Source organism: Nymphalis io, chromosome 21, assembly GCF_905147045.1.
Source record: "Nymphalis io chromosome 21, ilAglIoxx1.1, whole genome shotgun sequence".
Taxonomy (NCBI): Eukaryota; Metazoa; Arthropoda; class Insecta; order Lepidoptera; family Nymphalidae; genus Nymphalis; species Nymphalis io.
The window spans coordinates 2,814,601-2,836,376 of record NC_065908.1 but is presented as its reverse complement, the minus strand read 5'-3'; the positions used below and the strand labels follow the sequence as shown (position 1 = coordinate 2,836,376).

The window sequence follows — 21,776 nt, the reverse complement described above, 5'->3', positions numbered from 1 at the left end:
TTATCGACGCAGATAAATATTTTGCGGCACTCAATAAATAACCCAAAATGGATTCTCATTCCGTCGTGGCTTATGGTGAGACGACACAGATATATTTCCACTGGACGTATATCATTCTTTAATATTTTTCTGGTACCATTAGAAATATTTTTCTCAAAACTTCTGGGTACTCGAGATATTTCAAAATTTGCAAAGAAATATTTTTTAATAAATAAATGACAATGACAATTTGTACTTTTGCAAAATAATTAATAACTAGTCCAAGTTATTTGTAAAAAGGAAAAGTAACGTATCAGCCTGTTAATGTTTCTGCAGAAAGTTGGGAGTGAGTTAACTCCTGTGCCTCGGAAAGCTCGTAAAGTCGTTGGTCCTGAACTTACTCAGGTAGTGTCGGATTCACGTCCCAATGGATTATGAGAGTGAGGGAATAGAGAGTGCATCTGTATTTGTGCACTAAAATATATTCTACGCTAATCTCTCTTGAGTTTGGCCGCCGTAGCCGAAATCGGTCGGTAGGAAAACGTCATCGTCATCATATTATTACAGTATGGATAAAGAGATCGCTGGTCTTGATAATTGTATAATAATGTTTAAGTATAATATATAAGTATTATTACTCTAAAAAACTATGGGTTCATACAATAATTGTTTTCTTTCCGCAGTCAGCAGTTACTCGCAGTTCGTTTAGTCCTCCAATCAAGTTCATCCATACATTAACGCAATAACTCTGCTAAAAAAAACGAATCCGTAAATATACACATTTTACTGGGAGTAGAACTTTGTGCAAGCTCGTCTGGGTAGGTACCACCCACTTATCAGATATTCTACAGCAAATGGCTAACATTTCTTACAATGCCAATGTCTATGGGCGTTGGTGACCACTTACCATCAGGTCCATATGCTCGTCCGCCTTCCTATTCTATAAAACAAAAAAATATGAAGTCTCTACCGTAGTATTTGTAAATAAATATCTATTGAATAATTCGACCATTCCATTATTATTATATCCGTGTCCTTAGATATAAAACGATTTCACTCCCCGCGCCCGGTCAGCTATTGTTATTTAAATATGTATTGAAAAGTTGAAAATCTTCGCCGTCGGAATATCTGTCATAGATATTTATGAGAATTTAAAAATATATTATTAAATGAATCGAACTTTTCATGTATTAAATATGATCCAATTATTTATTTCAATATTTTTATATCTTGCTAGTATTCATTTAATATACATTATATGTTTGTGTGTTTGTTTTGTAGTTACGCTTAAATAGTTGGACAGAATCCAATAGGGTATTATGTATAATTATTCTGAATATGTCTACTTATCAAAACATAAGTGTGAAATGAGAGCCAAGCTCAATAATATATATGCCTTGTTTGTTGACTTCAACGACAAAAGAAGTGAGATCTAAATTGTTGCCAGGTTCAATGGTCAGTCCTGAAATTTATTTATAACAACATAAAATATTTCATAACAAATTAAAATATCATTTCTTCTTATAACTTAGACCTAAGGTCTGACTTGGCTAGTGCTCATATACGAATTATTAGTAAGTACTTACTAAAACAGTCATGGAAGAGCCCTATGTTCGATGGCTAATTTCTACTAGCAAACCAATTTTTCAGATGAATAAAATAAGTACTTACAACTTTAGCATATACAGCATAAAATTATAATTCGCATGTGTTTTGAATAAAATAAAATAATTATTTCACCTCTACGAAGACGGTACAGACAGCCAGTGTGACTTTGTAATAAATTAATAAAACTGATTTGTTCTGTCAATTTTATATGTATATATAATAAATGAAAATGTTTGATTATTTTATTTCACACATACAGAAACGGGTATGTCATTTTTCTATTTCTATTTTCACTGTTACAAAAAAAGAAATTAAATATAAGTAAATAAAGCAAATTAATACATTAACTTGCATAAGAACTATTTACATAGACGAATAAATATATACAAATCCTCAAAAGTATTATTCAAATCATGACCTTGTGAATTGTGATGAATCTTGTACTAGAATACTTCCAACATTTATCTGTTTATTCCACTTCTCCAAATGAATATAGGAATGAACATAAAACTACATCATTATAGAAATATGTTTTAAAATAATTGTATTACATGATATTTTTATTATGATGTGAGAATAGTTCGAGAACTATTTTAGGAGATGAGTCTTTAAAAAGATACAATCCAATCTATAACCCGCTCGTTAATCAACGAAACGCCGGAACGAATCTCTAAATCATTTATAAAGACGTCGCCGTGGACTCGCGAGAACGAATTTTTCTTGTCTTAAGTAAATAAAAATCCAATCAGACGCAAATCCAATTTTCATTCCCGCCCGTCGGATTCACTCGGGACTCAAGGCTCATTTTTTGTCTTTTTTTTACATTTTCACACTATCTCGCTACTCGTTCCTTGGGACAATTTCTGCTTGTCTTCATTTAAAATTATCATGTTTGATTAATTTTTGAAATATTCAATTGATTGTTTAAGAGATTCGATTCGAATTAAATTTCAATATTAAAACATTACACTTACTTATTGATAGACAAAGGAAAAACCACAAATGCTTCGGAAGAGAAAACAGGCAAACGAAACTCAATACGTATTTATCTATTTCATTTGTCTTTATTTTAAAAATGTAATGCAATTGTACATTGCATTGAATAATAAACAACGACATTTTTATGTATCATTTAATTATTACTGTTTTACATTGCAACAAAACAGTTACTATATGTTGAAGAAAACACAGCAATGATTCAAGGTGCTCGCTGATAATGAAGATTGCAATGACGCTTGACAGCTAAATCAGCAGTACATACGACCCCATCTGGTGCCAGAAAGAGAAATGTATTCTAGATTATGCCATTAAGTTAATATTCATGTATATTCATAAAATCATAAGGGTTGCTTAAATATATATTAACAGTATATATATTATATAAAATTGAATAAGATTTGATATATAAACCAATTACAGATATACAAAACTTTCGCTAAGCATATATTCCCAATATCACAACATAAAATAAACAAATAAGCAGCTTAATTAAACTAAGCATTTGCGTATTTTTTGCATTTATATAATTTAAATTTATCTTTTAATATGCCTGAGTCAATTCGATTCTATGTCAAAAGCAAATTCAACATTTGATTGATTTTGATTCATTAATTGCAATGCCTCTTCAAATTTTTCGTAAGCTTTACGTAAATCATCATTACCTTTTGTAAATAAAAACCAAAATATAATTTTTTCAAGTAGGTTCTTGCGAGCACTTTCGAATCTTTATTACATAATTAAATTTAATTTAAGGTTATTATCGGTTCCGAATGTAAACAGAAGAACCGACAAGAAACTCAGTATTACTTATTTTTACAGTATTTTTCGGTAAAAAAGTAATAACATCCACTTTCTTCCCATCCATATATTTTTTTATTTAGTAATACGCCTTATTTACTATACACCGTCTTACCTGCCATAACATACGGTGCCGAAACGTGGACACTAACTGCGGGACTAGTCCACAAATTCAAAGTCGCTCAGCGTGCTATGGAGCGAGCTATGCTCGGAGTATCTTTGAAGGATAAGATCAGAAATGGGATTATCCGGAAAAGAACCGGAGTCACCGACATAGCTTGCAAAATTAGCAGGCAGTGCGCTGGTTACGTATGTCGTATGACCAATGGCCGTTGGAGCAGACGAGAGTAGAGTGGAGGGAGTCGGCAAACGCAGAATAGTGCACCAGGTGGACCGATGACCTTAAGAAGGTGGCGGGTACTGACTGGATGCGGAGAGCGGAGGACCGGTAGCTTTGGCGCTCCTTGGGAGAGGCCTATGTTCAACAGTGGACTGCGAAAGGCTGTTGATTGACTAAACACCATATAATAACTGTACAAAGTTTCAACTCCATCGGATTAAATGGTATAGGAACTGAAATATATTCAATATGAAAAATATATTTGAATATTACTAGCAAAACCCGGCAGATATTATCCTGCCTGTGTATATACATATGTATATACCAATCGTCCTGACGGTTGATTGATCGATATAAAAGACGAGCCCCAACAAAGTGGATCGAAAGCCTCCATGAAAAAGTACATGTACATATGTGACTTTCATGGAATCTGTGGAACGGTATCGACGTCTGTTAATGTAAAACAGATCATAAAAAATACTAATAAATACTATAATGTCCTTCAGACCGATTTCGGCCACGGCGACCAATCTCAAGAGAGATTAGCCAACTACGCAGGAGATATTATAGTGCACAAGTGTGTGCGCAAACACAGGTGCACTCTCTATTCCCTAACTCTCATAATCCGATGGGATGGCAATCCGACACGACCGGAAAGAGTTCAGGCGCAGGACCAACGGCTTTACGTGCTTTCCGAGGCACGGGAGTGTACACACTTCCAACTTCCACACTCCGGGCTGCTACTGAGAATTTTCTGACAGAAAAACCCAATAACTTTTTATTGGCCCGACCTGGGAATTCAACCCAGGACCTCCGGGTCTGCGGCCTTATATCAAGCCACTAGACCAACGAGGCAGTTAATAAATACTATATGTACTGTATATGAATTTATTTAGATTTAGAATGCTTGATCTTACTGTAGTATAAATCTTTAAAAATAGAATGTAACAATATCAATCATCTACTGATTCGACTCCGCCAATGAAAATAAAATAATTTTCAAGAGAAAATGTAATATTTTATCCAATTTTAGTATCTTTTTGTCAAGCTTAATCTTATAAATCGCGCGCCACTCAGCTTTCGCGAGAGCAGATAAAAGTAACAGAAACCAAGTCTTGAGTTTTAAAAGTATACCTATACTCATTTTATATAAAAAGGTGTTCTTTGACGGTATTAAAATAATTAACCTAGACGCACGGATATTTGAATATTATTAAATAAAATTCTGACATATGTATGTCCAACGACTCGCACCTGAAGAGCGAGATAGAATAACTTCCAAATCTTCATCATAGAGAGAGAATGGAACTGCCCATTGGTAGGTCTATAAAAAACTGTTATTTTTTTTGGATAGGAGTTCATTCTATAATAGACAATTAAAATATATCTAAAATTTAAATTTGTATTAATAAATTTCAATATTAAAATTTGATCCAAATAATTACGTTGTCCAAATATTCAACTGATCATATCATATCATATATATCGTCATTGTCAGTCTTTAAACATGATCGTACAGATAGATTTGTAATTTTATATATAGTTTTGGCATATTGTTACTCAAGTGCTGGCCCGCGGGACGTACTTCCCCGACCCGGTAAATTCAATAATTCAAACATTTCAAACTTGCTCCGCCACACTCCAAACTCCACTGGCCTGGGATTGCAGTATATGTACGATTTGCAAGTGTGTAATTATTTCTGGAAAATTTGCAATAATCGTCTATTGAAATAGTTGTAATACTGAGTTTATAGTAGATGATATAGACCTAAGATTATATAATATACAAATATTATTAAATGTTTAAATAATTAATTAATCTTTTAGACGGCGTGTTTTTGCTTTAAATTTGTAATGTGTATTTTGTTCTTTTTATTTTAATTTTGTATTTTATAAAAATGTTTGTACAAATTTTATGTATATAATAAACCACTAATTAATTATTACTTTCAGTTAAAAAAAAATCATTAATAAGAATAAGATAAGACAAAACCATTCGGAGTTCTACGCAGAAACAAATAAGCAATTATCTAAGTGGTACATAAATTCTATTGAAGAGTAGATTGAACATTGTATCTCATTTATTTATGGCACTCAGATTAATTAAGAAATTAAATCATCAAATGTATCGTTACATTAGCAACCGTTCGCCCCCTCACTAGCAGCGATCTCAACTAGACGTTTGAGGAGGAGACCGGTTGGCAAATATGTGGGTGTGGGCACAATACATGGAAAAAATATTTAGTTGATTGAAATGAATTGAAGAAATACCAATATTATATAAATGTGTATGTTCTTCAATTCTATACATTTCTTATTCACTTTGAATTCCAATACTATTTGAAATACATTTGTCTGAGTAACTACAGGCACAAGGGACACAACATCTTAGTTTCCAAGGTCGGTGGTACATCGGTGATGTAAGGAACGGGTAATATTTCTTACAGGGCCTATGTATATTTTCGTTGGTGACCACTTACCATGAGGTAGCCCATACGCCCGGCCGACTAGGTGCTGAAAGGAAGTGTATAATTAATTATTGTTTTACGTAAATTAGAAATATGACGATGATTGTTAAAGATTTTAGAAAAAATCATACCGACTAGGTGGTTTATTAGCGTGCGCCGCGTAAAGCAATACAATTATATTTATAAAGCAATACAGTCATATGTATAAAGCAATTTGACGAGCCGGTTGGCGTGGTTGGTAGAACACTTGCCTTTCACGCCGAAGGTTGTGGGTTCGATTCCCTCCCAGGACAGACATTTGTGTGCATGAACATGTCTGTTTGTCCTGAGTCTGGGTGTAACTATCTATATAAGTATGTATTTACAAAAGAAAAGTAGTATATGTAGTATATCAGTGGTATGGTTTTCATAGCACAAGCTTTGTACAAGCTTAATTTGAGATCAGATGGCCGTGTGTGAAAAATTTCCCAGGATATTATTAATATAGTTATATGTACAAACGTTATATGATGACCTTTATTTTACGCTACCGCGACGAGTAGCTAGTTAAAACTTTGTTTTGTTACATTAACAATAGTAAGTTTTATTATTTACATTAACAATAGTTAGTTTATAAGTTTAGTTGTTTTTTTTTTGTGTTGTTTAAGTGTTACAACTATGATAATATTCCCTTGTCTTTTGCTTTTTAGTTTAGCTCAGAACAGTGTATAATACTGAATAGAAGGGGATTTAGCAGTCTTAAGTCCGCGTAAACCTTCTTAAGAGTTCTTATTAAAGGTAGTTCGATTTCCCGCCATCGTTGTTGTTGAAGCGATAAATGGGCGGGCAATTAGTGTACTAATAATTTGCTTAATATATCCACGACTACTATCAAGGGCTCTTTTAGTAAATTCAGTATTATCATTCATTTGTATGATAATGTTACAAGCTTCATATGTTCTTTAAAGAAACATTTATTAGTTAAAAACCCTCAAATTATCACAGTAGACGTGTCAATATCAACAGATTAGCCGTGTCTGCATCATCCCCGTGTCAAAAGAGCAGAAAATACTTAAACTGAGTTCATAGGAAAAACAAAAGCGGTTTTATATATTCACGACGTATTTTATTGCCATGATTAATATAATTTAACTATTTTATTATAATTATTATTTATTAAACACATATCATATAAATCCGTTCTATAGTGGGATTGAAATATTTTTTTAAATGGTAATTATTAATGTATGTTTTATTTAAACATTACAATAGAAATAAAACGTTTAACCTCTAGTAACAGCTTAAATATTATTTTATGAATAATTCATATAAATGACCAATTGAATAATATTAAAACAAATTTTACAGTTATTATAATTATTAACTACAATTGAAAAGTTTTAAACGATCACCGCTTTAACTTAATCAATGTATCCGAGCCGTTTTTCCAAGTGAAATTGTTGAAAAATTTCCAACGAAGTTTCGAAGGGAAAACTCTATGAATACATTCGGCAAGCGTCGACATGAATATAGAATGAACAAAAATGAATAAAAACGAAGCGGGAAGAGCTGTTAATCATCAGTCTGAAATATATTTTGTCGGTTTTTGGGATTAAAGGCGTTTGTTTTGTAACTCGTTACATACTTAGCGGTATTTCGACCTTTTGTGTATTACGAGAGAAAACTTTATAAAGAATTCCGAATTTAATGATGCGTAATTTCAAACTCCAACCTCCTTATTTATCTGAATATGATATATGAAAATGCTGTTAATATTTATAGGTTTTTTTAAACATACAGGTAACAGGTAAATTAAAAAAAAAATGTAACATAGCTGTTAGATATTTTTATATATCTTTGGTTTCTTATTGTTTTGTGGAAGCCCCTCTGAACATGTACCACTCATTTATCATATACTCTACCGCCAAACAGCAATACTTAGTATTCTTGTACCCGTTTGAAGGATGAGCCAATATAACTACAAGCACAAGGGATATAACATTTTAGTTCCCAAGGTTGGTTGCACACTGGTTATGTAAGAAATGATTAATATTTTCAACAGCGCCAACGGGGATGATCACGTTTGATCTGGTTGCTCATTTTGTTATATATAGAATAATTTATATTTTATTTGTTTTTTTTTAAGTTGTCACTTATTAACATATATTTTTTTATGTTATGTCATTAATAACATAAAAAAAGAACTTGACCTTCGTCCAGCAGTAGGAAAATTGCGAGTTTTGTTATATAAAAGTGGACAATCGAAAGGATAAGAGTATGAAAATCAACGAATACTAACTGACTGATTTTTTCATATTGGATAAAATCCATCTTATACCTGATATATTTTGAAATTTGATAAATATTTTTAATAAAAATATGAATAAATCAATACTAACGATACATCATCTTCCATCATTTCATCTTATGCGCACACCCGAGGAGCCGATCCATCAACCGAACACCACAATACACAGATTTCGCATTAATGCAGATAAAAATAATATTTTACTATCTGCGACGAGGCACGATAAGAATTTCATTACGCCATCAATATTTCATAACTTCCGCTTCAGATTTTTAACAAACTATCTTTGTTTTAATAAATAAAAGAGTATATCGTGAATAATATTAAGTTATTACTAAGCGTTCTAGTACAATACGCGGGATTTAACACTCACTTCATTACTCACCTGTGAAATATTGACAGCTGACTTACGGTGGTATACTAATTTGATGTTTGAAATGTTACGATTATTATGGTCGCATATCACTTTCTGACGTTTTCCGTTTGTCACGACCGATTTCTGCTGGAGATCCGAGTTTGAGTGTTTGATACGGAATAGCCCTAGAGATGTTAATCAAGAGTGCTTAAATTGCTCTTTCTACCCTTTTCTTTCAGTGTTATTAGTTTTGTTTTATCATGAAATCCCCTTGACAGATATTGACCGCGGCTCCGATTCTCGACCTTTTTTTTATAGAATAAGAAGATAGACGAGCATATGGGCCACCTGATGGTAAGTAGTCACCAACGCCCATAGACATTGGTATTGTAAGAAATGTTAACCATCGCTTACATCACCAATGCGCCACCAACCTTGGGAACTAAGATGTTATGTCCCTTGTGCCTGTAATTACACTGGCTCCTTCACCCTTCAAACCGGAACACAACAATACCAAGTACTGTTGTGATAGAATATCTGATAAGTGGGTGGTACCTACCCAGACAAGCTTGCATAAAGCTACACGAGCCAACTGTGCAGAAGACATTATCTATACTGATACATTATAAATACGAAAGTAACTTTGTCTGTCTGTCTCTTGCTCACGGTTAACCCAGTAAACCAATTTGGATGAAATTATGTACAAAGCAAGCTTGAATCCCAAGTAAGAATAAAGAGTATTTTTTTCATACTTTGTCTTTTCACTTGTCCCTTCTCTCCCCTCAAAGGCGACCGAAGCCAGGGGCGAACACTAGCAGTGTTTAAGTAGGCAAATGCAGAGTGCAGAGTGCTATTCTAACACTCTCATAATAAAATGGCGAATCCGATATGAACGCAAATAGTTCAGGTGCATCCAAAGGCTTTACGTGCTATACGAGACACGAGCTTGTTAACATAGCCAACTTCCTGACCTGGGGGCAGTTACTTAAATTTTCTTGACTAATAACTTTGTATTGGTCCAGAATTTAAACCCAAGACCAGGCTTTGCAGCCCTTAGCTTAACCAAAGATGATGAAATATAAAGGTTAATATTATTTACTGATATTCTTTTCATGAGAAATATATTGATAATAATAAGCGAAAAATTATACCTTTTTCGTGTGTACACACCTCATGAATACATTTGGTTAATGCAACGCTGAATGAGCGCGAAATTAATTCAAAGCGCGCAAATTGAATCGGAAAAAATTACTGCTGTATAATTTTTTCTTTCATTAAAAGAATCAATTTTTTTTTTTTGCATTCAACTCAGAACGTTTTGAAGCCGTTCACTGAATGAAAATAAAGAACTATTTAATTGTATATCATTAAAGAAACGGGATTATATTTAAAAGTAAATCTATAACATTAAAATAATCCCTGCGCCTATTGAGTGCTTACTATACTACAGTCAGTATGCTATTATTCCATACTTAGCACATTCTACCTTTCAATGTATATAGTCAAAAAAAATCACTACTAATAATATGCGAAAGTACCTCTGTATGTCTGTTACACTTTCACGACTAAGCAACTGATTCGATTTTGATGAAATTCAGTGTTAAGCAAGTTTAAGCCTCAAGGAAAGACATAAGCTCTTTTTTAAATCTAAAACCTGGCCCATCTCCTTAGACGAGGGTAAAGTCGCAGATGATATATAGTAATGTAATATTTCTTGTGACTTGTTATATCTAATATGCATGCTGTATTTTTTTATAACATAATCAGCGAACGAAACAATGGGTCACTTGAATGGGCAATGATATAAGTACACAATCACCAAGACATTGGCGGTGAAGGAAAATATCGTAAAGCAACCTGCATATGGCAAACGCAATTCTGCTACGTGTATCCATCGACTCGCGATCTGGAGCGATGTGGACTAAAGTCCAAACCTTCTCCTTAAATAATGAGAAAAAACTTTAGCCCAGCAGTGGGATACTTACCAGCTGTTATTGTTACTGTAATATTAGCCTTTATGGGCTGAAGGAATAAACTTGTACTGATTTATCTTCATTCAAATTTGTAGTCGTAATGTTAGCAGCACTTTTTATTCACGATTAAATCCTTAAAAAAAAATAGTAAATACGTCTTGTGTATAACTGTATATAGTGTCATATTTGTAGTAATTTGTGTCTATGACTTACTTTCTCCACTTCGTTGAAGGTCAGGATATTTTCTATTCGAAGATTGTGTTAGTTTTTACTTCAAACGATAAGTAAGTGTATGAGTAATCAATATACTTACTCGATCGAATAAAGGAATTTAATTTTTAATTGGTTTTAACTGATATAAAAGTCAACTGGCAAAATCTTATAAACAAAATATCACGCTTTCTTAAACGAGATAATATATGAATAAATACCGCTAAAAATATATTTTTTGTGCTCGTTTCGGTGGTAGATTGCAATTTTACGCGGGTTGAGCGCGAATATTAAAAATTAAACTTAATAAGCGCCGCGCTTTGTGCTTACGAAGGAAAATAAATTATTTTGAATTTGTCGTGTTTTACAAACTAGAACATTTGGTAATGTGAACATTTAGTTGATTGCGTGAGTTTTTAAAAAATATAAAATATATCGAGTCAAATTTTTATGAAAACTATATGATATATAATAAATAAATCATTTCTCTCATAAAAATAAATAAATTGACGGCTCTTAAATGACCCAGCATCTTGCTACAGCGCGAGTAGTATATGCGGCACATTTTCATCCGACATATTTCTGATGGCAAGGTTTCTAACGACGTTTTCTTTTATCTCGGAGCTCGAATTGAACTATAAATACGTGAACAAATTATCAGATGAAACTCAGAAATGCTTTCCGAGATTTGAATCAATGTGTTATAACCGCTGGACACTATGTATCCATGTATTATGCATTTTTAAAACTTCATATTTTTTTTAAATACGGAATCGATGTTGTTACTACCCAGCACAATAAATAAATAAAAGTATTTAAAATATCAGTATTATTTTAAATAATATAACTCAATAATGACTCATATAAGATACTTAATATATTGAATAGTAAACTAATTTCAGCGCCTTCAAATATCAAAGTCAAAGACATTAGAAACTAAATAAAATATAAAGAAAATTAATTGCATACTTCTTTAAAATAGAGTCGAGTTCTCAAGTCGAGTGGCTATATATTTTCATTTTCAAGTGTCCACGCCGCGTGCGGCTGACTGGAGTTATTGCTCTTGAGACGAGTAGCCGATGTCAGGTTTATTGCGGAAAAATCCGGTTTCTGTGACCATGGGTGATAATATAGAATTATTTGGACCTCTCCACACTGAACACAGTGGAAAAATAAAAGTTGTTAAAGCAATTGAATCGTGCTGACTCAAACATGGCCATGCGTCACTAAATTTTTATCTGCTTAATTTGTAAATTTCATCTCTTGATCGGCGGTGAAGGAAAATTTCGCGAGAAAGCCGATATCTCGGGTGAAAGTATATAATAACCACCAAGCTCAGCCTAGCTGTGGAACCTTTACAGTCGCTTAATTTATTTTTTTATTTTTTCATAGGCAATAATTTTTAATACTTCCTATAATTTTTAACTAACTTAAAAATATCAATATATTTAAAATACCTTTTAACAAGCTACTTTTTTTACTAATCAAAACAAAAGATTAAATATACATATATATTTTATTTACTCCTGTAAAAATAATAAAATTTTACATATAGAATAGATTGCTATTTATATTAAATCAGGAGCATATGAGTTTTCATACTGTACTATAATAAATTTTAATTGTGAATGAAGTGGAACTATAGCGTTAACTGAAACCCTATAAAATGGAAAAAAAAAATAAATATTTCAAATCAAATGGCTTTTCGTTTTCGAATGTCGAGCCGCGTGTGGATGACTGGAGTTATAGCTCTTGAGACAAGTAACCGATGTCAGTTTTATTGCAGAAATATCCTCGTTTGAGTTTGACCAAAGGTAATAAAATAGACGTATTGTGAGTATTTATGTCAAATATGATAGAAATATATATTTGTTTTGTATATACTGCGCCATACTTTGACCGTAAATATTAGCACCTATACTCTTTTCGACAGTAATTTTGACCCCAAAATCGATTTTTGTTTTTAAGTATATAAGCTAGCGCTTGACTGTTATCACACCTGATGGAAAGTGATGATACAGTCTAAGATGGAGCGCGCTTACCTAGAAGATGCCTATTCACTCTAGACTTGATATACCAGATATAATATATCCCAGAAATATAATCTAATAAAAATTTCTCAATGTAAATATAAAATTATTTTCAACGATAAACGCGTTTCACATTCCATAGACACAAAATCCTACCTTTCAACTGGGCTTTTACGTTATGGCACTTTCGTCTTCTATATAAGATTCATTGTGTATATTGAAAATTTTATATAGATGGCAAAAACGCACACAAAGAAAACAAAACAAAATAATTTATAGTCATCAAGACAACATTTGTCACAAAACGTCCACAATTCAATGACATTTGAAAAGCGACATTTCTCAGATACTAAAAAGAAAAGTTGTATAAATGAACTGAAACTGTACTCAGGCTACTAATGCTAGCTTTCGAATCAAAGATATGATATGCTTTATTATATGATATCGATTGTTACGATGTTGATTGAGCCGAGATAAGACGCGCTCTTACCACTGGGCCAGTGGTAAGAGCGCGTGAACCTTCACCGATGATCGTGGGTTCAAACCCGGGCAAGCACCACTGAATTTTCATGTGCTTAATTTGTGTCTAATTTCACTGAAATTCTCCCACATGTGTATTCCACCAACCCGCATTAGAGCAGCGTGGTAGAATAAGCTCCAAACCTTCTCCTCAAAAAGAGGAGAGGAGGCCTTTAGCCTAGCAGTGGGACATTCACAGGCTGTTACGGTATGCGATATCGGCAGAGCTTTTATTTGTAGCAGTTAAAAAAGGCATAAAAAGAATTTAAAAAACTGTCGACAATCATGTCACAACTTCATTCAGGTAAAATTAGGCTTCATCACAGGATATTTTTTTAAATAATTAAATATAAATAAATATTAAAATAAAATTAATATTCGCCCGTACCTTTTATAGATTTTACCGCACGCCCTTCGTCTTATTTTCTGATGATATTATTTTTTTTTTTATATTTCGTACTTTTTTATGAACTATTGCAATATTTATAAGTTTTTTTTTCAATATTTATTTTAGCGAATAACTTGTTATTTTCATTTTTTTTCATTTGCAGACAATTTGGTGCAGAACTTTCATACCACTGGTTTGTGTAATATCTCGAGTGTGTAGATACTAAAAGAATTAAATCATTTTATTACGATTTATTGTTAATAGTGAGTATGCCGACTTGATTATATACTATATATTTCTTGTGATTTTGCATCACGTAGTGCAGTTTTTTTAACAACTAACGCCATCTATGAGTCAACGCGAAAACTAAACAGTTTATATTATAATTATAGTACAGTTTATATTAACTGCGACACTTGTGATTGAAATCTTCACAGCACTAATACTTTGTTTTGTGAAAAATCATAACAAGCATATTTTAAGCATTCGAAAATCTTTAAAGCGACGCCGTAACATTGAACAAAATACTTTAAATAATTTAAAAGTACTGTCGCCGTCATAAATGATGAACATTCGAATCAGATATATTATATTTTTTTTAATACTTGTACGGTCCTAAGCAAAAGCTTGTACGGTCCTAAGAAAAAAATATAGAAATAACATTTGAGTTAGCGGATAATTTAAAAAAAATACAAAGCAATATATCTGTTAGTCACTTCTGTGCCTAATTACACCCGTTCCACCCCTAGTGGTCGTGTAATAAAAAAAGTCGTCTGTGATTTTTCATCTCGCCTCGCGGACCGCCTACGTTAGGCATATCAGTCCAATATACAGCAAATAAATTTCTTGATATTTGATATATTTTTTACTTTTATAATTCGATTAAAAATTAAAAATATCCAGTATTGTATAAACAATGTAAAACATGATGTTTTTTATATATTAAAGTGAAAATTATATGTAAATTAATTATTTTTTTATTAATATTAGAAATATAATGCAACAAAGCACATAAATTAGAACAAAAATGAAACCTTTATTAATAGACCATATAATATTTAACTATTATTGTGAAATAAAATACCAATATAGCAGGTAACTTATTAAAATAATAGAACAGCATAAATTGAATGTGATGAGTTTCATAACCACTGAGGCGTAAATATTATAAGGTTCATGTATTATACTATGTTAGCCAGATAATATTTCATATATTATGCTTAAATCTGCTAGTTAAAACATATACTATGTTATCAAGTCAAAAATATATAATGACAAATAAAAAAAAACATTTTTTTAATGATTTTAAATGCTGTCTATTTGTCTACTGGATGTTTATCTGTGTGTGTGTGTGTGTGTGTGAAACAACTCATATTATACTGTATAATGAATAAAAAGTTCCACTTTTAAAAAGTATTAAAACGATTCGTTCCAATGTTATTGGGCGGGAAGTCACTTCTCGTAAATTATTCTTGCTTCTATTTTATAAAATATAGCCAAGTGCGGATTTTCCGCACTCAAGAAAAATATATAACATTACCAATATACTAACATATATTTCATATTTAACACTTTTAAATATGAATACAGCGAAATATTTTCTAAAAAGATCCGAAACGATCCTTATATAAATCTCCTTTCGTTGGAAACTAAATTATTTGATAAATATTAACATCTAGCTTTTACGTCTTTGTAAATATTTCATTTGTTTTGAATATTGTATTAATCAGCTTTATTTATTTGATGATATTACTCAATGGTAGTTAAGTGGTCACTCACCATGTATATATAAATATACATATATATAAAGAAGCCCAATTTTGTTTTATTCATCTGTTTTTCTGTAACTATAAAGTCAGTCGTTGTTAAAGCATGCGCAACAAATCCACAAAATAGATTTGATTTTTTTACTTCCATGATTTCAAGAAGTAATCAAGAACTCAATAAATATATTCGAAATTCAAATATTATAGAAAGTCGCGGGAATTGCATTTAAAAATGTTTTCGTAAACCAACAAAGTCATCTAAAATAAGTCCATCATTTAGTAATCATGTCTTGTAATACTACCGTTTATTGCCACTTTTCTTCTTGTTTATTCACTTAAAAATCCATTACACACAAAAAGAGCACTTATAAACATGGTCGACGTCTTTTTAGACAAAGTCTTGTGACAGCGCTAACGTAATTTCAACTTTATGACATCGAATCTAGGTTAAATTTCGTTTGACATTTGAAACGTAAGACATTTTAGTACATTTTAAAATGGGTGTGAACACGTCGGAATCAATTCGTAGAGCCATTTCTCAATAAAGTTGAAACACATGCAGCTTTTAAAGTTTGACGTGTAGCGTGAGACATCGAGGAACGAATAAGTTGAACTCGTGTGTTTTGTAAATCGAAATAAACATTTTTAACGGTTGAGTTTTGAAGCCAATCTGGAAAGCTCATCAGTTTTACTATCAATAAAACAGTCCAATGTATTGCTGTGTTTTGGTTTAAAGGGTGTGCAAGCGAGTGTTATTATAATATACAGGATATGGGGTTAAAAATCTTTATTTCTCATAAGAACTTAATAATTTACTTAAAATAATATTAAGAAATACATAAAAAATATTAAATAATTTTACGAATAAAAAATCTTTATAATAAGTCTTTTAAAAGAAAAAAATAAAAGTAGTTCTACAACATGACTAATACAAGAATCAATAAAATCATATAGGTATTACAATTATCTTTAAAATATAGATTTATTTTATTCTTAATAATATTTATGCTTTAAGATTCCCTCACATATTTGGAAAATTATCAAAACTAATACCCATGCTAGGCAAAGCTCTACAGCTCTATAACTTTAATCAGACAGATTGTAAGCTTACTACAATACGATACGATACGGTTAACAGTCTCTAAATGACTGTTTGTATTTCTCTTCAATATAAAAAAAACCTAAATGTGAAATGTCAACAAAGAAAACTGAAGAATACCATAATTACTTTTTCCACGGATAATAAATCAAATGGTAGGGCATAGCGCAAGATTCATCCTGTTGAGGGCGTAACGAATCCGCCCTACGACCCAATATGCGATTTTATAGACCGTCTCCTTTGCCATTATGCTGAATCATCGATCTTAAAATCTGGTGGCATTTATCTACTATGCATTTTATACTTATTTAAACAAAAACTAACTTTGAACGTCAAACGGGTCACGGTCAAAATTAAATTAATAATGTACTTTCTTTTTATTACGGTATGTAGAGCATGGTCAAGAATATCAATGACTAAAATAAAATATTTTTATTTTATTATATAAATGAATGAATGAATAAAACATTTATAATTTAGAAATTTTATGTTCTAAGTGAAATAAATACTTTAATTTTATCATAATAATCAGTCAGTCAATCACAGCCTGTTAATGTCCCACTGTTGATCTAAGGCCTCCTCTCCCTTTTTTTTGGTTTGGAGCTTATTCCACCACTCTGCTTTAATGCGGGTTGGTAGAATACACATGTGGCAGAATTTCAATGAAATTAGACACATGCAGGTTTCCTCACAATGTTTTCCTTTATCGTCAAACACGAGATGAATTATAAACACAAATTAAGCACATGAATATTCAGTAGTGCTTGCCCGGGTTTGAACCCACGATGATCGGTTAAGATTCACGCGTTCTTACCACTAGACCATCTCAGCTTTTATCATAATATTATTATTAATAATATTTATATAATTACGTAGCACTTGCTACCTTCGTAGACCAACGTAGAAAGCAGTGCTACAAAGAGTCTACGCGACGTTTACAAAACATTCTTTCAGTTCAACGACAACGCTTTTTGCAAATAACTGTTTTACGAACTAAATTTCACAGTTACATGCCATTTAACTGTCATTGTTGGCATGTACCTCTGTCCTTCTTTGTACACATCAACCCGCTAAAACTGGACCAGTATTAATAAAACTCGACATCGTGATATACAGAATCAGAATATTGGGTATTAATTTTAAAAATGAAATAAAAATGGTATCTGTATATTGCTGTAAATATAAAAAGTAAAAACCATTTATTTTATTATTAATTCGCTGTAAATCATAATGTCCTAGTTTAATCTTATTTATATATGAAATTAAAATAACAAGAATTTAACGCTAACTTACCATTTAAGTATAAATATTTGTCGTGTAGTAATGAAATGAGTAATAAAAGCGTTATAAAAGTACCACTGGAGCCTTACTTAGTCTGTCCTTACAGATCTGAATAAAACCGTACATTTTAGTGCGGATTTTCTTTTCAAAGTTTCAAACATTTCAAAGTTTTCCATTAACAAATAAATAATATAGATTTCATAAAATAAAACCTTAAGTCTCATGCAATAATTTCCGAATATCAATTGCTGAAAAGGGTCTCGAAGCTATTTCGTTCGAACCATCGTAAAATGCTTTACACAATCACACATAACTCTGAATGTCTTCCAGTCGAAATTACCGGAAAATGGCCGATCCTTCGTCGACACTTTTGAGGGATATAAAAAATATCCCCCATATGAAAATTCGCCCCTACATCTATTCAAAGATTAGATACCAGGCGTCCGTTTGAGACGCTATCTTAAAACATGTGTATGATGCTTTATAAAATCGAATAGAAAAAAGCATAATGATATCAAATATAAATTAATAAATACATTGAATTACTAAATTATTAAGTAATAATTTCTGACAGTTGTAAAGGTGTTTTCTTCTACATGCTGGAGAAGCTGTTTAGATATTTTACCAAAAAACAGCAAAAAGAATTGTTCTGTTCCGGTTTAAAGAGTGAATGAGCTAGTGTAACTACAGGCACAAGAGACATAACATCTTAGTTCCCAAGGTTGGTGGCGCATTGGCGAAGGGTTGATTAATATTTCTTAAAGTGACGATTTGTATGGTGTGGCATGTGGTCCAATTGCCAGTCAGCCTACCTATTTTATATGAATAAATGTTATGTGCATTTTAAACTGTAATAGGAATCATAGTTGTTTATATAATAAAAACTGGTGGTAGAGCTTTGTGCAAGCTCGTCTGGGTAGGTACCACCCACTCATCAGATATTCTACCGCAAACAGCAGTACTTGGTATTGTTTTGTTCCGGTTTGAAAGCTGAGTGAGCCAGTGTAATTACAGGTACAAGGGACATAACATCTTAGTTCCCAAAGTTGGTGGCGAATTGGTGATGTAAAATGTTAACATTTCTAACAATGCCAATGTCTATGGGTGTTGGTGCCCACTTAACATCAGGTGGCCTATATGCACGTCCGCCTTCCTATTCTATATAAAAAAAAAACAAACTTTAATTTCATTTAAATACATATACAGCAATAGTTATCAAACACTTTTATTCAATTCGACTATACCTCATGACCTGAACTCATAAACGACAGCCGTGCGTTACAAGCAAGTTTTACCTGCGTTTTATTTTATGAAGTCAATAAAACCCCTGAACGAACTATCGCCCAGCTTGTACACCGGACCGCCTTGGAACTTTCTTATTTGTCTGAAATATGTATGATTCACGATTGAACTTTGATTGTCACTTTAAATGTCCATTAGTAAGGTTTATAGATAGTTTAGTATTAAAGTTTAACATCGCTTAAAGAGTCTTTTAATACGAGAACCTTTCATTTTATATAGTTCAGACTACAACGTGCAATAAATTTGTTCTCGATATAAATTGAAACGTCTACGAAGCTTGACGATGTCACCGAACGCTGCGAAAGATTGGGGTTCGGTTTTGTTCCAGGATATATTAAATATGAGATCAGTTGAACCTGAACCTGAACGAACTATCGCCCGGCTTGTACACCGGACCGCCTTGGAACTTTCTTACTTGTTTGAAATATGTATGATTCACGATTGAACTTTGATTGTCACTTTAAATGTCCATTAGTAAGGTTTATAGATAGTTTAGTATTAAAGTTTAACATCGTTTAAAGAGTCTTTTAATACGAGAACCTTTCATTTTATATAGTTCAGACTACAACGTGCAATAAATTTGTTCTCGATATAAATTGAAACGTCTACGAAGCTTGACGATGTCATCGAACGCTGCGAAAGATTGGGGTTCGGTTTTGTTCCAGGATATATTAAATATGAGATCAGTTGTAGTAAAAACAAAACAATTTAATAAGTAAGAAATAATAATTCTGTAATTTCTTTTACAGCCATATTTTTAATCTTTTGTAATACGACTCGGGTAGATAAAATTATTCGTAATACGCTATGCCCAAAAAGTACGCAAAAATTAAAGTAATTTAATACTTAGTTTATGTATCACGAGAATGGCACCTAAAACTTTAAAGTGAGTCCGCGAATTTCTATCAGAAACAGTGTGCAAATATTAAAATTTAACATTTTATCGCTAACGAATCACGAAATCAATTATTTGAGAACGATATAGTACATAACAACGCTTTTTTAAATTACGTATTGAAGATAAATCTTCTAAAAAGTAACATTTTAAACCAGTCCATTAATCCCGGCTCGTCGCAGATCTCACGCACTTTGACACAAAATAAACTGGCAATCAGGGAGGAGTGCAGGCGGAGGAATCCTCATAAATCCGGAGTCGACTTCACTCCAGCCTTATTCAATCTCCGGGGGAAAGGTTACATGGATATAGGTTTTCTAGACGAACCAGTATAAAGTTACGTAGTATGTATTTAAGTTTATTATTGTCCTGAAACAATTGTATAGTATAGAACTAATGGCCATCTAGAGATTCCCCTCAAACTTTGAGCTACAAATATATTAACAAAAAATATTACATTTTATTTAAAAAAGGAAAAAGACTGTATAAATACCTATAATATATATTAAAGATGGATGAGTAATAAATTGCATCATTATAACCTTATGGTTTTTTTTTCCATTTTTGGCATTTTGGCTTCATATTATTAGTTTCAAACGATAATAGAAAAATGGATTATCTCAATAATTCTTAACTGCTTCTAGTATTTTTGGGTGTGATCGTTATATTTATAATATATAACTTTAATATCATATCAGTATGTATAATATATAATTATAGCTGTGCTATTTTACCTGAAAATACGAATTATCTATTATTTTTTAATCAACTAGAGACAAGGTAAGGTCTATATGGTGCATATAGACCTTCTATATGGTGCATCATGAGTGTCGTAATGACGAAACACCATCTAGTGCGTAGCCTACTGGTGGTAGGGCTTTGTGCAAGCTCGTCTGGGTAGGTACCGCCCACTCATCAGATATTCTACCGCAAAACAGCAATACTTGATATTGTTGTGTTCCGGTTTGAAGGGTGAGTGAGTCAGTGTAATTACAGGCACAAGGGACATAAAATCTTAGTTCCCAAGGTCGGTGGCGCATTGGATATGTAAGCGATGGTTGACATTTCTTACAATGCCAATGTCTAAGAGCGTTGGTGACCACTTACCATCAGGTGGCCCATATGCTCGTCCGCCTTCCTATTCTATAAAAAAAAAAAAAGCCTAGTAATAAGTTCAAAGCAATAGCAAGGGAGCGCCACTAATGGAGAGGAAACTGGAAATGAAATGAAATGCAATACTGCGTCCATGTATACTTTTACGATACATCTCCATATCTCTATCTTATAATTCTTCTCTTCGTGTGTATGTTACTGAACCCTTTCTAAGCAGTTCGACTGATTTTGATAATTTTTTGCTTGTGATTGAGTCTGAATTGCTCAGTGTAGACTTACTAGGAAGCAATGCAATCCGGATTCAGGTATTTTTAATGGAAATAAACAAAATTTTTCTTTTAAGTCGGAACAGATAGGCGCTATTGC

The 21,776-nt window shown here is 32.3% G+C and overlaps 1 protein-coding gene across 2 annotated transcripts in view; it reads right to left on the bottom strand.

Annotated features, from left to right (window-relative positions):
- LOC126776791 (ecdysone oxidase-like) overlaps positions 1-21,776 on the bottom strand; it is a 119,164-nt gene that overhangs the window by 4,846 nt on the left and 92,542 nt on the right. Inside the window, exon 4 of one of the 2 annotated variants that reach the window (XR_007669980.1) lies at positions 9,210-9,299. The exons of the other annotated variant lie outside the window; for it this stretch is intronic. The gene's annotated coding sequence lies outside the window, so the exon portion shown is untranslated. Of the gene's footprint in view, positions 1-9,209; positions 9,300-21,776 lie in introns of those variants that run through there. 2 annotated transcript variants of the gene reach the window in all.